The sequence below is a fragment of the Tursiops truncatus genome, chromosome 19 (genome assembly GCF_011762595.2).
Source record: "Tursiops truncatus isolate mTurTru1 chromosome 19, mTurTru1.mat.Y, whole genome shotgun sequence".
In the NCBI taxonomy this organism is placed as follows: domain Eukaryota; kingdom Metazoa; phylum Chordata; class Mammalia; order Artiodactyla; family Delphinidae; genus Tursiops; species Tursiops truncatus.
This window is the reverse complement of record NC_047052.1, coordinates 21,663,532-21,680,929: the sequence shown is the minus strand read 5'-3', so window position 1 is coordinate 21,680,929 and position 17,398 is coordinate 21,663,532.

Below are 17,398 nucleotides of genomic sequence, written 5' to 3'. Positions count from 1 at the left end.
ATAGCTCTGGGAGAGCTCAGGAGACCACTTAGAAGCTTCAGCAACACAGCTGAGCAAAAAAGCCCGATAATAACCTCACAAATAGGGAAGGAAGAATAGTTTCAGTTTGCCTGCATCACCCCATCCCCCAGGCTGGGACTGCTTGGCGCTGACAGGGAACTCTCAGACCCCAGAGAATTCCCTTCACCAGGAAAAGGAGAACAGGAAGAGCAACCAGCTTCCCAGCCTGCCAGGGCCCTGCAGGAGGACGGCCTTTGGTTTCATCCCACCCAGCGACTGGCACAGCCGAGCTGTCTCTAGACAGCTCGAAACAAGGAGGAAAGCAGAGGCCACGGATACCAGCCCCCGGCAGCGCGCCCACAATTCCCGGTCACCTGCTCCGCCACGGACTCCAATACCCTTTGCCTCCGAGGGCCTCAACAGCTGCTGCAGATGCCAGTGGACCCCTGAAGCTTTCATTACTGAGGACCTCACTGTGGACCCAGCGGTCTGCTCTGCAGAAGACACCAGCAGTTTTCCTCACTGAGGAAAATAGCGGCTAGAGCAGCCATCACAGACCCAGACCACTCCTGCCGCTGAGGACTCCACAGGTTTTCTAGCGTTTACAGATGACAGTGACTGAGTCTCTACCCGCTTCTGTCCTCCTCCTCCCCGGCTGCCAGAGCCACCATGGACGGTCCGGCGCTGGGAGCCCGCACTTGCAGCCATCTTGCCTCTTCAGGAGGCACTTTAGCCTCCGACGACCGCTCAGGTTCCCGGATGTGGCAGGGTTCCCGGATGTGGCGGGATTCCCGCCACTCGCCTCCTCCGCTGTGCGCATGCTCACAGCTAGCCCGAGCGCTGGCGGCACAGAAGAGAACCTGACGAGATGCTCGCGGACGCTGACGAGGCTCGGATCCCAGGCTCCAGACCCAGGGCTGTCGCCTGTGCCCACAGCTACACCTGTAGCTACAGCAGACCCCTGTCACTGGCCTCCACTGCCGCGCACAAGCCCGCGACTAGCCGGCCAGCCCAAGGAGTGCACACCACAGCCAAGGCCTCTCAGCCACTCCTGGGCCTGGTCCAGTCTGTCTTCCCTGTTAGTTCACGAACTGGAGCCTGGACATGGAGCTTCAGGAGTGACTGAGGAAAGAGGCAGCCCACTCCGAATTGGTAGGTGGCCCTTTAAATAAGCAAGGGAACTTACCCAAGAGACTCGTGTTGGGAGACTGCGAGACAAGTAGGTATCTGCACCTGCCCGCAGAATCTTGACAGTTAATAGAGAGGCCTTAAGAGAGTTCAGTCACGTACACCCTCTCAGTTACTCTCTCAAGGCTATTTCACTGAAACGGCTCCAGCTGTGGGAATGGTGGGCAGAAGGTACATTCCCAGGACAGGGGAGGGGTGAGGAACACCGAATTCCCAGCTCCAGCTCGCAGGTCGGCCAACGGTCACGTCATCTGGATGACCTTCTCCAACACTTTATTCCTCGGAATTAGCTGTTATATGAGCTCCTCTTTCACTCCTCTTCCAGAATGTGCCCTGAGTGGTCAGCCAGGGGTTTCACTTGCATGAAAGCGGCTCGTTTGGCGGCTCTCTGGCTGCACCATCCCTGTGAGACATCCCACTGCAAATTACAGTAGAAAACGCCTTTCCCAAGTGTAACGGGGCTCGGTGTTCTCAGCAGTAGAACAGGTTGATCCATAACATGAGTCAGGTCGCTGGCTGTCTCCCATGATTTCTGTACCTTTACAGTGTTGAATGTCTTGGCAGGGGTTCCCAGTCTGATATATGAGGTAACAGGCTCTACTGGTTGGTTATTCAGATGTACGAAAGCCTGGTACCTATGCTGGTCCAGCAGGCCAAAGTGGCTTTACTTTTTACTAATTTAATCTGCTGCTTTAATATTCCATTCTTCCATTCTATCAACCCTGCTGCCTATGGGTTATAGCAGAGATGGAAACTCCATTTCCTTTCATGTTCTTTTGCCCAGGCTTGCATGCCATGACGCTTACAATGTGACCCCTAATCACTGTCTATTCCATGAGAATGTACTCATGGTACTTAGCTTCTGTAATGCCCTAATGTGGGTAGCCTAGTTTGCTTGGCAACAGGGGAAAGCTTGGGTTAGGACAAACATGGTGTCCACAAAAATCAAGACATACTTAAAAACCTCATTTGGAGGGAATGGGCCAATATAATCAATTTGCCAATCCTTTACAAGTTGGGAGTTCTGGCGGATGGCCCCAGATTCAATTCGCAGTTGCCTTGGGCATTGTTTAGAACACAAAGGACACGCTATAATTACATTAACCAACTCACTGTATATAAAGGGCAAGTTAGCATCCTTGGCAATATGTCATCCCATCTGGGTGCTGTGGTAGCCATTCTTTCTACATATCCGATCTGCTGTTTCTACTGAAGGGTCAGTTGCTAGGGCTTATATCTGGTCTAGGGCATCAGCTTCCTGATTGCCAGGAGGTTTTGGTACCTTGTGAGCCAGAATATTGAAAACAGTGAGTCATCCTCAGACCCTTGCAGGTGAAACCAAATGTCTTTCCATATATCCTGACCCACAGGGGCTTATTTATGATCATCCATTTCTCAGTAGGAAGGGACCTTCTTACTGTGACATGTTGTTTCTAAAGCTTTCTGGTCATATCTGAATCTATGCTTATTTTTATTTATTCAATTTTTTAAATTGGAGTGTAGTTGATTTGCAATGTTATATTAGTTTCAAGTGTACAACATAGTGATTCAATATTTTTATACATTACACTCCATTTAAAGTTATTATAAAATATTTGCTATATTCCCTGTGCTGTACAATATATCCTTGTAACTTATTTATTTTATACATAGTAGTTTCAAACTCTTAATCCCCTACCCTTATATTGCCCCTCCCACCTTCACTCTCCCCACTGGTAACCACTAGTTTGTTCTCTATATCTGTGAGTCTGTTTCTGTTTTGTTATATTCATGATTGTTTGATTTTTTAGATTTCACACATAGGTGATAACATACAGTATTTGTCTTTCTCTGACTTATTTCACTAAGCATAATCCCTCTAGGTCCATCCAGGTTGTTGCAAACGGCAGAATTTCATTCTTTTTTCGGGCTGGGGGTTAATATTAAAAATGTATAAGGAACTCCTACAACTCAATATAAAAAATAATAACAATAACCCGAATTTAAAAATAGGCAAAAGATTTGAAAAGATATTCCTCCGAAGACACGCAAATGGCCACCATTAAATAATAGGTGTGCAGTGTCACAAATCATCAGGAAAATGCAAATCAAAACATAATGACATATCATTTCACACCAGTTAGGATGGCTATTAATAAAAAACAAACGAAAAATGATAAACGTGTGTCAGGGATGTGAAGGAACTGGAACTCTTATACACTGTTCGTAGGAATGTAATACGGTGCAACCACTATGAAAAACAGTGTGGAAGTTCCTCAAGAAATTAAAAATAAAGCTATCATATGATCCAGCCATCCCATTTCTGGATACATATATGAAAAAAAATTGGAATCAGTGTCTCAAGGAAACATCTGTACTTCCATAGCCATCATACCATTATTTACAATAGCCAAGGTATCAGAGCAACCCAAGTGTTCATTGACAGATGAATGAATAAAGAAGATGTGATATACTCTGCATACGGTGGAGGAGTATTCAGCCTTAAAAAGAAGGAAATCCTGTCATTTGCAGCAACATGGATGAACCTGAAGGACATTATTGCAAGTGAAATAAGGCAGTCACAGGACAAATACTGCATGATTCCACTTATACAATATTAGGTATTTAAAATAGTTAAAATCGTAGAAGTAGAGAATAGAATTGTGATTGTCAGGGTCTGGGGGAAGGGAAATGGAAGTTATTTAATGGGTACAAAGTTTCAGTTATGCAAAATGAGTAAGTTCTAGAGATCTGCTGTACAATATTGTATCTATAGCTGACAACACTGTATTATGCACTTCAATATTAAGAGGATAGATCTCATGTTATATTTGTACCACAGAAATATTTAAAAGAGGGGGCTTGTATTAGTCATGGTTCTCTACAGAAACAGAACCAATAGGATATATAAAGATATGGAAGAGGAGATTTATTATGGGAATTAGCTCATGAAATTATGGAGGCTCAGGATATGCCATCTGCAAGCTGGAGAACCAGAAAAGCTAGTGGTATAATTCAGTCTAAGTCCAAAGGCCTGAAAACCACAGGAGCCTATGGTGTAACTCCCTGTCTGAAGGCCCAAGATCAGGACCTCTAAAGTCCAGGATCAGGAGAAGATGGGCATTCGAGCTCAAGAAGAGAGAAAAAGAATTTGCCTTTTCTTTTTTGTATTATTCAGGCCCTCAATGGATTGAATGATGCCTGCCCACATTGATAAGGGAGGATCTTCTTTACTCAGTTGACTGATTAAAATGCTAATCCCTTCCAGAATCACCCTCACAGACACACCCAGAAATAACGTTTCACCAGATATCTGGGCATCCTTTAGTGCAATGAATTTGACACATAAAATTAACCATCACAAGACACAAAGGAACCTTGGAGGTGATGGCTATGTCTGTTACCTTGATTGTCGTGATTGTTTCACAGGTGTATACACGTGTCCAAACTCATCAAATTATATACACTAAATATATGCAGTCCTTGGTATATCAATTATATCTCAATAAAGCTGTTTAAAATTTTCAAAGGCAGTATTGGCGAGGAAAAAAGCAACAAATGACCAAACAACCTGAATAGGTAATTCACTAAAGAGGATTATGTATGTCAAATAACCCTATAATAAAGATTTTAAATTTAATTAGTCATTAGGAGAATGTAAATTAAAAGCATGATGACATACCATTGCACACCTATTAGAAAGGCTAAAAAAATTCTGCTAGTGTTAATTATAGACAAGGGTGAGGAGCAGGTGGAACTCTCATAAGTTCCTGATGAGAATGCAAAATGGTACAACCACTCTGGAAAACATTTACACAGTTTTTATAAATTTTAACATACACTTACCATATGACCCAGAAATCGACTCCTGGGTATTAATCCTATAAAAATGAAAACTTATATTCATGCAACAACCCATACATAAAAATTTATAGCAGCTCTAGTTGTAATTGCCCAAAACTGGAAACAATCCAAATATCCTTTAATGAATAAATGGATAAACAAACTCTGGTACATCTACAATGGACGTCGATTATGAAATAAAAAGGAGTGGGATATTAATATATGCAACAACTTGAATGAATCTCAAAGAGATTATTTTGATTGAAAAAAGTACCTGTTTCAAAAGGTTATATATTTTATGATTCCATTTATATGGAATCAAAAAAATAAAACTGTAGAGGTAGAATACAGGTCAGCAGTTGCCAAGGGTTAGGGTTGGGGGAAAGGTGAGACTGTAAAGGGATAACCTGAAGTAGTCTTTTGGAAACGATGGAACTGTTCTTTGTCCCATTTGTAGTATACATGATTCTATACAGGTGCTAAAATTCATAGAATGATGAAAGAAATAAATCAGTTTCACTCAACAATAATTTAAATAATAAAATTACTGAGAGAAGTATCCTATTTTGTTCAAATGATAGCCAGTGTTTAACATCCTCACATATAGTGGGGTGTATTAGTCATGTATTAGTCACTACAACAAAATGATGCATATTTTATTTTCAGGTAAGTCATGGATGTGTTTAAGGGAAATTTTCAAACTGCCTTGATGGCTTCATGTCAATGAGGAAGAGGGGAGACCTAAAATTACCAGGTCAGGCGAGTACTTTAACAGAACATATTTACCAAGACAGGCTGTATAATTAATAACCATTTGAACTGGGTCTTGAGGTATTAGTAGGTGTTGACCAAATTAGGACCAATTATGTCTGGATCTTAAGTTTGTAGAAAGATGTAGAATCTCATGGTATTTGAATGGGGAAAGATCTCAATTTCAAAGAGCTGAGTTTTCAGGGCAGAAGAATGTTTGATTTTATCTTGAGGTGAGTAGGGAACTGCTGAACATTCTTAAGCTAAAACTACATCCTCCACCTGATTTCTAAATAGCTGTAAAAACAGAACAGAACAACAACAACAACAAAACCTTAATTTAGCAAAGCCTAAAGTATTGCCAGATCCTTTCAAAGATTTACATGTTATTTGACCTAAATTCTTTTATTTTATCTCTAACAAAATCCAAGTAATCTTCTGAATTTGTTTGTCTGAATGTACTGGTTTTGCTAGTATCTTGTCTTTAAGAAATAAAAAAGAAAGCTAGAAGCATTAGTAACACATTAAAAGAGAGTAAATGAAAAAGAAATTGTTTTATATTTCTATCTATTTCGTAAACAAGCATTAGCACATATCATGTATCCAGCAAGGTGTTAGGTACTGGAAATTTAAAACTAAAATGCATATAACAGACACGGAGACATGGTATCTGCCCTCAAAGGGCTCTCTTTTCCATGAATGATATAGATATCAAGAGGTAAACCTATGATTATAGTATACTGAAGTTTGGGTTATGGCAAAATTATTCACAAAAATCTGTGGAATCCCAGAAAAGGGGTCCCAAATATAGCCTTAAAATGTTTCTATGTCCTGGGAGACGAGTAGCAGTGAGCTAGCTAGTATATCACAGGAAGGAACTACATGAGAAACAGGAAACAGGCTCAGATTTTCAAAAGTGTGTCACATCCAGGGAACTGCAAGTAATTCTGTGTAGGTGGATACATGGAGAAGTGGGGACAGGCAAACCTGACAAGACATATGGAGATGGTTGATAATGGAACTTGTGTTTCGTGTCAGAGAGAGTAAACCTGATGCTTTGATTCTGTCTTTGATTAGTTCTGAAACCCAATCAAAATTTTCTTTGGAAATCCAGTAAGCAAAACCAGGTTAAAACTGCAGTTTTCTAGTTGTGTGTGTGTGTGTGTGTGTATGTGCACGTAGTTGGGTGGGGGTTTGAGGGAAAGGGAGACTGGCACAACTGAAGGTCTGTCTCCAACTACGTTTCTGGCCGGTACTCCCTGAGGATCCTCCCTAGCCAAAATTTGAAAAACATTGGTATAATAATTGGGTAGTAACTAAGGGACTTTCAGAAGAGGCATGGTAAGATCGTATTTAGAATTTGGAGTGAAAAATATACATAACCTTCAGTCAGTATCCTCAGAAGAACAAAAATTAAAAGCACCCTCTTTGATTAAAGTGATCACCAATATATACCATTGTCATACATGGTAGGCATGTGGCTATGACAAAATGAGGCGCCTTTCATTTTTAGGTACAGTACGGAATGCTTAAGGGAAATTTTTCTACTGCCTTGGTCACAGCATGGCAATGCAGAAAAGAGATGACCTAAAATCATTGACAGGCACATACTTGATCAGGACATACGGAGCAAAACAAGGTTTTTAAATAATAAAAAAATTCAATGTTTTTTTAGAAGGAGAAATCAGCTATTTCTGACATCTCTAGATCAGAATTTGTCTGTGTTCTGCAGGAATATTCATATACAGCAAGTTCCCCAGGGATATTCATACACATTAGAGTTTGATGATCTGTGTGTCTAGACTGTCACCTGCATGATAGCTCTGTCTTGGCCTTGCACATTCAAACATTGGGTACAGCACTGAATGGAAGAAGAGATTTGGGGGATGCTTGTAGATTTAAATGTTACTGTTAAGGAAAATGAGATAGAGTTTATAAGGCTTATCTGCAGTCACGTAGTCCTTCACAGGCGTCCTGAGAATCAAACTAGTTACTTTACTTGATACAATACCCAAGAGATTCACTAATATTCTTATTTCATCTCCCTAACACAGCCCCTGCCTGGATTCCCAAGTGGACATTTCATGTCTCTCATGCACAGGATATACACCTCAAAGAGAAGACCACTTTTAACAAGTAACAAATAGTGAATGCAGGTTTTTATTTTTTAATATTTATTTAATTTAATTATTTATTTTATTTTTATGGCTGCGTCTGGTCTTAGTTGTGGCACTCAGTATCTTTGTTGAGGTATGCAGAATCTTTCGGTGCAGCACACGGGCTCTTTGTTGCTGTTAATGGGATTCTCTCTAGTCGTGGCACGAGGGTTCCAGAGCACGTGGGCTCTCTAGTTGAGGCGCTTGGTACTTGTGGCGCGAAGGCTTAGTTGCCCTGTGGCATGTGGGATTTTAGTTCCTCTACCAGGGATTGAGCCCCTGTCCCCTGCATTGGAAGGCGGATTCTTTACCACTGGACCACCAAGGAAGTACCAGGCTGCAGGTGTTTCAATTCCACTGGCTGTTTGGGAAAAACATTTGGGGATAGTAAGGTATATATGAGGGGGTGTCAAGGAAACTGAAATCACTGATGCTCGCAAATTATCATTTTGCCAACAGTTTCAAGTTCCGTTCACACTAATTTCTGACTGCAGCTAAAGTACAAAACAATCATTTGAGTTTCATATTATCCTTTCTTTTTGGTCTCTTGAGGACATACTAAGAATTTGTGAAAATGGCATAGTCAGATGTCAGGAAGAAGCAGGAAATCTAAAGAGGTGAATCTAAAGGATTTGAAGCACATAATCAAGAAATGTTTTGTTTGTTTGTTTAAGTGAGTTGACTTTTTATGTGCAAATTTGGATCAGGAAATCCCATTTATACCCTAATGAGGCTGTGAAGCTCCTTGGAACTCTCCTCAGCCATTGGGCATTTGGCCTCCTTTAACTGAGACTGAGCTCTGAGGTTTCCTCTGATTCAAGTCAGATTGACAGTGTCTTCAGAAAAAACTCTGACCTCCTGCTGGAGCAAGGTAATAAATAGTTAAGATGTTGGGAGGGATATGGTGACTTTCACCTGGCTTGATCCCTTCAGATACCAGGAGGCTTTCCAGACTCTGAGACTCTGAGAGAAGATTCTTAGCTGATGAATTACACCTAGGAGAGAATCAGTAGAAGTAGAGCAATTATACTCATTGTGTAACTTAATGACACAATGTAATGTGTTTGCTAAAGTGGATGTGAATATACGTGGGCTATTAAAGCAAGGTTATGGATCTGAAGAAAGCAATAACCGAATTCTAAAATATTTATGAATATTTAACAAGCTAATATTAAACAGACTTTTAAGAAGTTTCAAGCAACTTCATGTAATAAATGGAATTAACCAGAAAGAAACAGCAGCTCCAAGGAGTATCAGTGCAATCAATTTTTTCCTCATTTTGTAATAATTTATTTGTATTATTCTCCAAGACACTGTGAAAATATGTGTTTGTTTCTGCTTTGATGTATTGAAACTCATTACCATGGGGCTTTTTCTAAATATCCTCTGAAATATATAAATTGCAGACATAACAATATTGTTTATAAATTGACTTTTATTTTATTATTATTATTTTTTTGCACCCAAGTCTTAGTAAGTTCTAATCTCAGCATCTGTTGATAATTGTTGTGCTTCTGTTAGTGGGGACAGAGAAGATCCCAGGGTTTATAACTCTCCATCTGTGCTGAAAAGTTAACATTTATTTCATAATATTGTTTTTAACATATGTATATCACATAAACACCTTGCAGGGTAATGTGACCTTCTGATGCATTGATAGCATTCACTATTGCTGATTGTATCATGGAGTGTTGATACCATATACTTGCTGTATGAGAAACTGAGATTTTTGCTTTTAAATTTAATCCATAAGTAAAGGAAATACTATACAATTATTTTAAAGTTTTTTGAAATTTTGGAAAAATTTATCATTCTAATGATTTTTAGGTGTACAGTTCAGTGGCTTTAATCACATTCACATTGCTATGCAGCCATTACCAGCGTCCATCTCCAGTACTTTTCATCTTGTAAAACTGAAACTCTGTACCCATTAAAAAAGAACTCCTCATTCCTCTCTCCTCTGACTCTGACAACCACCATTCTACTTTCTGTCTTTATGAATTTGACTCTTCCAGATACCTAATGTAATGGAATCATGCAGTAATTGTCCTTTTGTGACTGGCTTATTTCAGTTTGCACACTGTTCATGTATTTTGTAGCATGTATCAGAATGGCATTTGTTTTATGGTTAAATAATATAAAATACAAAATAAAAAATAAATAATATAAAATATTTTATGCATATTCCACAGTTTATCTATTCATCCATAGGTGGATATTTGGTTTTTTCCATTCTTTTGACTAATGTGAACAATGCTGCTATGAACATGGGTGTACAAACATCTGCTCAAGTCCCTGCTTTCAATTCTTTTGGGTATATACCCAGAAATGAAATTGCTGGAACATATGGTAATTCAATGTTTAATTTTTTTGAGGCACTGTCATACTGTTTTCTGAAGCTGCTGCCCCATGTTGCATTCCTACCAGCAATGTACAAGGGTTTTAATTTCTCCACGGCCTTGTCAACACTTGCTATTTTCTGGGTTTGTGTGCGTGTGTGTGTGTGTGTGCGCGTGTGCGCGTGTGCGTGTGTGTGCACGTGTTTAATAATAACCATCCTAATGGTGTATAGTATTATTTCATTGTGGTTTTAATTTGCATTTCTCTAATGATTAGTGGTGTTGAGCCAGTTTTTATGTAATTATGTCCATTTGTGTCTCTTCTTTAGAGAAATGTCTATTCAGATTTTTTGCCCATTTTTATATCAGGTTGTTTCTTTTTTATTGAATAATTTGTGTTTGTGTTCTTAAATCAATTTTTTTTTTCTGTTTTAGTTTTCTTAAATGCATGGTTTTGGACTTTATTCAAGTTATTCTTAACAACAACAAATGAGACTTCCCTACATAAATTTTCTTGGACTGTCTACTTGCATCTTTCATCATGGGATAAACATATTTTACTACATGCACAGACATATTTTAAGCTGAACTAATGTCTAAAGATTCATGAAATAATGGTCAAAAAGACCAATCCAGTTACCTCTTGTAATCCATAATTTCTCCAAAGTAGGTAAAAGAAAACTAGTAGTTACTAGTTTTGTCTTACAAAAATAAAGAGTTGACATAAGTGAATTTTACCTTAGAAATAATAGAGCTGAATTTGGTTGAAGATCGTTTACCAAAATGCAATTAGCAGCAACCAGACCCCATAGAAACTGCTGTCTTTGACATCTCCAATAAGATATCCATCTGAAAAGCAGTACATCTAAACACAATGTATCCTTCCACTCTAAAACCTCCCATTCACTTTAACCCTCCTTCCAAGCAATATTACTCCCCCCCACTCATGAACTCAAGTCAAAAGCTTGGCAGACATCTTAGACTCTTCCATACTCTCTCTCATCCCTCCTCAACCAATCTAAGTATAAATTCTACCCCACAAGTCGCTCACAAATTTACTTTTTCATCCCTTTTGATATTTCCATGTCCCAGACCATGATAACTGGTGCATTGGAGGAATTTCATCTCTTGATTTCGTTTTTGTCTCTCATCAGCTCATTTCCTACATTACAAATCTTTCTAAAATACAAAACTGCTAATGTGTCCCTCTTATCTAACACTATTTTATGAGGTTCTCAGTGCCCTTAGGATTAGGTCAAAAGTTCTGATTTAGCTAGAAAGGAGCATTATGACTGCACCATGCTTTGTAAATCTCTGCATATTCTTCTTTTCTCTTCCTCCCACACTTCAGCTCACTTAAGTTCCCTAAACACAAATTCTCAGTTCTGTGACTTTGCACAGATTGTCTCCTGTGCCTGGGGTACCCTTTACCTCTTTCATCTTTGCAAATCTGACTTCTATTTCTATGTCAGTTGGCAATTTAGAAGAAATTCCTTGGTTATCTTTCCTTGATCCCCAAATCTGAATAGAATGTTTCCACTCACTGCTTTCATGCACCCCATGATTTCCCTAAGGTCATTTATCACATGGTGTTATAATATCCTTTTAATTCATCTATACCTCCACCAGACTAAGATTCCTTGAGGTCAAGTAACACGTTTGTTTTGCATGTAGTTTTAGTCAATCCCCTACCCTAAAATGTTTGGTGTTATGGGCTGAATCATGTCCTCACAAAATTTATATGTGAAAGTCCTAACCTTCAGTATCTGAGAATGTGACTGTATCTGGAGATAGGGACTTTAAAGTGGTAATTAAGGTTAAATGAAGTCATTTGGGTGGGCCTAAATTCAATCTAACTGATGTCCTTATAAGAAAAGGAAGAGACACCAGAGATATATGTACACAGAGGAAAAGCTATATGTATATGAGGACACAGCAGAAAGGGGGCCACGTGTAGGCCAAAGTAAGAGGCTTCAGGAGAAATCAAACCAACCAGCATCTTGATCTTGGACTTCCAGCCTCCAGAACTCTGAGAAATAAGTTTTTGTTGTTTAAGCCATCCAGTCTGTGGTATTTTGTTATGGCAGCTCTACAGACTAATGCACTTGATAAATGTTGACACTCAGCAAAAATGTGTTAAATGAGTAAAACTTAGAAAGGTATAATCAAGGAGGATTTTCATAGATTTCTAATGAACTTTGTCCTAATTATTTTATTAACACAGTCCTGTACCTACTATGAAACATTTATTCTACTATATGTTTTTTCATCTATAACAATGTTGCAAGTAGGTCGTTATTACCTTCAATTTTCAGGTGAGGAAACTGAAGTTCAACAATTTTGACTGAGTTTTCTGAGGATACCTCATTCATGGTAAAGCTAAGTTTCAAGCCTGTGCTACTGATTCTAAGTTCAGAACATTACTATCATAACCTAATACCTCCTAAATCATTTCTTCTAATCAGGTTTACTTTATTTGGGTTATCCTATAAATAAAGCAATAGCATTCTTTTCTTTGAATACCCACTCTTAAATATGATTTTGTGGTATATAATACTTTGGACAAACCATATAAATTAATCTTGAGAGATAAGATTTGCTCAATGTTTGGTTTACAAGGCTTGAGTCTGTAAGGCACTAATTGATTAATTTGGAAGGTTCATATTAAAATGCCAGTTTAAAAACATGCTTCAATTGTGAAAAGTCCTATAATTAATACATGAGAGTTTATTTTAAAGTGAATTAACTATTCCTGTAGCACACATTTCAACCTTTTTCTGGCTAAATGATAAAGTTGAAAGCCTATTCAACTTAGAGTCAGAGACAACTGGTTTCATAATTCTCCTGCAAGACCTACAAGTGACATGTTTTTGTTACTCATATCATCTCCCTGGCTGCCATTTCTCTTTAAAATAATGTGCACCCTAAGAATAGTAGTGAGACCAAAAAGAGTAAACTCATATAAAACCCTGACACATATTAGGTTTTCAATCAATGTTATTACTTTTACCTTTGACATGAAGGAAGAAAGATTTACTGTACACGTTATAACTGACCATCTCTTCAAATCTAGGGCCATTCAGCCACATCTAAAATTATTAGGAAAGAAGAATTGGAAATAATAAGTTTGCATAGTTTACCTAAAGCAATGTCTTAAAATTAGAAGACTCTGAAGAAATATAAATATAAATACTTTGTCACTAACACTCCTTTCTTTTCCTTGCAGTACTTCCAAATGGCTGCTATCTATTCGTGATCCATTGGAAAACTGCCTTTTCCATCACCGGGTTTATACAGTGAGAGCAGAGCTTGAGGAAATGAAAGGCAGCTGGTGCTTTGGTCAAGTCTCAGGAACTCTGTCTACAAATTACAAGGGAGAGGAACTCCAGCTTTGCCAGGACGGTAAGTTGTCTTTAAGTCTGCTTCAGCATATTCTCCCATTTGGTCCTTAATCATCTCCTTTATAATTTAACAGAAGTCAGTTCTTTCTCCATCTTAAAGAAATCCTTAAAATCATGTTTCCTTTCACCGTTAAACTGTTAGGGGATGATGAGAAGATGAGAACGACCTACTACTCTCAATAACTTACTGTTAGTAACTGCTGTAGAACCAGTGCATGAATAATGGCATTCTGCAAATCTGGCATGCTCTGGTTATATTCAGTTTGCTGTCAAGTGTGTCCTGAGTTTATGGGCTCTGCCATCTTTACAGTGGAAGAAAGTGTCTTCCTCCATCTTTCTTAACAGGTTGATGAGCTTCAGCCATGCCTTCATTGTTTCTGTCATGTTTTTAAAGAACTGGTCTACATGTTGCTTGTCTCTTACTCTAGGGGTACTTTGTTGCTTGAAAATCATGAATTTTGAACCTTTCCAAAACAAAAAAAAAAATGCTTATCTATGCTATTACTGCTAATGCTGCCCTTTCTATGTTGTGGCCACAAATCGTTTTCTGTATTTCTGTCATAATGATAATGTCTGCCTGGTTATGTGTCCAATTAAAATATACATAGTGACTGGGTTCATCAGAAAGATTGTAGAGTAGGAGGTCCCTGGCTATATTTCCTCACAGAAGGAGCAACTAGCAGTTATCCACAGACAAAAATGCCTTTTTGAAAATCTCAGAACCCAGGGGTGAGAGTAAAGGACACCCATGGACTAGAAAAAAAAGACAAGCTGCATTAGAAGAGTAAGAAGAGTTGTGACACTTTGACTGTGACAGCCCTCCCCCATGCTGACACAGCACCACACTGAGAGGGATTCTCTGGGCCTACAATTTCTCAAGTGGAGCAAGAGAGTCCAAGGTGGATATTCAGCTTCCCCAGAATCCAAGGCACTTTCCGGGAGGCCAGATTCTGTCTCACGGAGAACATGGGGGAAGTGACAGGGTTAGATCACCTGGAGTCAGCTAGGAACAAAGAAGAGAAACAGGGCTCACAGTGACCAGCACATGGATTTTCGTGGTGGCACTGCATCCCTGCTGGTAGCATCACCTGACCAGTGAGCCCATTCAGCCACTCCACTCACTCACGGAGCTGACCTGGTGTCCCTGTCCAGCCAGGGAGCATGGTTGGCAGTTCTGCCTGCTTGGCTTCCCGACCAGCCATCCAGCCCAGTGGGAGAGCACAGCTATTGGCCTCACCCAGGCAGGAAGCCACACCAGAGACCCTGCCCCACTACAGGGGGGCAAGAAGCCAAGCCAATGATCCCAATGAAATGAGAGGCAGCTGTATGGAACCGGAGAGCCCAGACAGTGACCCAACCCAATTGTGGAGCCCAAACTCCAGCCCCGCCCAAATCTGGGGTACATACACCAACCTCATTCAACCAGGGAGATTAATCAGCAACCCTGTCCAGCTTCTAGGCACAACCTGCAGTCTGCCCAAACTGGTAGCCTGGTAACAACCCAAACCTACAGCAGAGCACAGCCAGCAGCACTGCCTGAGCAGAGAACCTCGCCAGTGATCCTGCTCAACTGTGGGGCGCAGTTTGTGGCCATAATCAATTACAGAGACCAGCCTGCAGCTGTGCCTGAAGGCAGAGTCAAGCCAGCAACACCCATCTTCCAGGAAGCACAGCCTGGGGCCCCACTTGACCAGGGGTAATTATGGAGCCCAACTGTGGACCCGCTCAGTTGCAGAGTACAACCAAGTGGCATCACCCTGCCAGTGAGCACTAGTAAATGAATTCAGTAAAGTTGCAGGATAGAAAAGCAATGTACAGAAATTAGTTTTATTTCTACACACTGACAACAAACAATCTAAAAAAGAAATTAAGAAGAAAATTCCATTCAAAATAGCATCAAGCACAATGAAATACTTAGGAATAAATTTAACCAAAAGAAGTAAAAGATCTATACACTGAAAGTATCAAACATTTATGAAGGAAATTGAATAAGGAACAAATAAATGGAAAGATATTTCATGTTCATGGATTTGAAGAATTAATATTGTGAAAATGCCCACACTACCCAAAAGAATCCACAGATTTAATGCTACCCCATCAAAATTCCAATATCAATTCTCACAAAACTAGAAAAATAAATCCTAAAGTTTGTATGGAACCACAAAAGACCCCAAATAGCCAAAGCAATCTTGAGAAAGAAGAACAAACTTGGAGGCATCACACTTCCTGATTTCAAACTGTACTACAAACCTAAGGTAATTGAAACAATATGGTACTGGCATAAAACAGGCACATAAACCGTTGAAACAGAATAAAGAGCTCAGAAATAAACTCATTCATATATGGTCAACTAAACTTCAACAAGGCATCAAGAATGCACAATGGGGAAAGTATGGTCTCTTCAATAAATGGTGTCAGGAAAACTGTATATTCACATGCAAAAGAGTAAAGTCAGACCTTATCTTACATCACTCAAATGAACTCAAAATGGATTAAAGACTCAAATGAAAGACCTGAAACCATAAAACTCCTCGAAATAACATAGGGAGAAAACTTGACATTTGTCTTGACAAAGATTTTTTGGATATGACACCAAAAGTGCAGGCAACAAAAGCAAAAATAAGCAAGTAGAATTACATCAAAGTAAAAGGCTTCTATACAGCAAAGGAAACCATCAACAAAAGGAAAAGGTAACCTATGGAATGAAAGAATATATTTTCAAACCATATATCTGATAAGGGGTAATATTATATATATATATATAGGAACTCCAATATCTCAATAGCAAAAAAACCCCACAAATAACCCAATTAAATGTAGACTTAGGACCTGGATAAACCTTTTCACAAGGAAGACATACAAATGGCCAACAGATACATGAAAAGATGCTCAGCATCACTAATCATCATAGAAATTCAAATCAAAACCACAGTGAGATATCACTTCACGCCTGTCAGAATAGTTATTATCAAAAAGACAACAAATAACAAGTGTTGAAGAGGATGAGGAGAAAGAGAACCCTTGAGCATTTTTGGTGGGAATATAATTCGGCACAGCCATATGGAAAAGAGTAGGGAGATTCATCAAAAAAAAATAGAATTAGATATTGATACGGTCATCCCACTTCTGGATATATATCCAAAGGAAATGAAAATAGGATCTTAAAGAGATGTCTGCATGCCCATGTTTATTGCAGCATTATTCACAGTAGCTAACACATGGAAACAATGTAAGTGTCCACTGATAGATGAACAGATAAAGAAGCTATGGTATATATATAAATACATGTAAACAATGAAATATTCAGCTATGAGAAAGAAGGAAATCTGTAATTTGCATGACATGGATGGTCTTTGAGGGCATTATGCTAAGTGAAATAAGACAGAGAAAGAAAAATACTGTATGATCTCACTTATATTTGCGATCTAAAAAAGTTAAACTCATGGAAATGGAATAGAGCCATAGTTGCCAGGGGCTAGAGGGTGGAAGCAATGGGGAGATGTGGGTCAAAGGGTACAAACTTTTATTTATGACATGAATAAGTTCTGGGGATCGAATGCACAGCATCATGAGTTTAGTTAATGTTACAGTATTGTAAACCTGAAATCTGCAAAGAAAGAAGATCTTAAATGTTCTCAACACACACACAACGTTAACTATGTGAAGTGATGGATGTGTTACCTAACTTGAGTGCAGTAATCATTTCACACTGTATACATATATCAAATTGTCGTGTTGTATA